The sequence below is a fragment of the Balaenoptera musculus genome, chromosome 1 (assembly GCF_009873245.2).
Source record: "Balaenoptera musculus isolate JJ_BM4_2016_0621 chromosome 1, mBalMus1.pri.v3, whole genome shotgun sequence".
Lineage (NCBI taxonomy): Eukaryota > Metazoa > Chordata > Mammalia > Artiodactyla > Balaenopteridae > Balaenoptera > Balaenoptera musculus.
Window position 1 is genome coordinate 9,116,556 of NC_045785.1, and position 673 is coordinate 9,117,228.

General features: G+C 35.4%; 1 non-coding gene across 1 annotated transcript; it reads left to right on the forward strand.

The window, feature by feature from the left end:
- Positions 1-278: 278 nt before the first annotated feature.
- On the forward strand, positions 279-394 carry LOC118887519. The gene has a single exon (XR_005018017.1). It is a non-coding gene; the product is annotated as a U5 spliceosomal RNA (small nuclear RNA).
- The last annotated feature ends 279 nt before the right edge of the window (positions 395-673 follow it).

Consider the following 673-nt stretch of genomic DNA (forward strand, 5'->3'; position numbering starts at 1 on the left):
AGATGAATGAACTATTTGAGGTATCTCCGGAAACCGGAGCGTACAGACTGAGGTTTTCATTTGCATATCCAGAATGCATTGCACCCAGGACAAATTTTCGACTTAAAAATGACTAGATTCTCCTTCTTTCTTTAATTATTTTTTCCCAGAAGTGAGAATTCTTTCATAGAATTGTCTGGGAAAAAAGCAGATGTGAATAGCTCTTTCAGTTAAATAATCACCGTTACTGTGTTAGGGGTAGCAGTTACCTGAGGAATGCGTGCCGCCCAGAGAAAGGCATACTCTGGTTTCTCTTCAGATCGTATAAATCTTTCGCCTTTTACTAAAGATTTCCGTGGAGAGGAACAATTCTGAGTTTTTACCCAATTTTTTGAGGTCTTGCATTAGCAAGGCCAATAATGATGTTTAAAATTAGAATATTTAAGTTCTGGTTTTCTTAGGTGGGTAAATCGGTGTTTCTTTCGTTTAGTACACCGAGTCTTTTACGCGAGAGGTAGTTGTTGCTTTTTAAACAAATACTGGTCTTAAAACATTGGTTTTACTTTACGTTTGGGGATAGATGCGATAAGCTTTCTTTTTTTTTTTTTTTTTTAAACATCTTTATTGAAGTATAATTGCCTTACAATGGTGTGTTAGCTTCTGCTTTATAACAAAGTGAATCAGTTATACATAT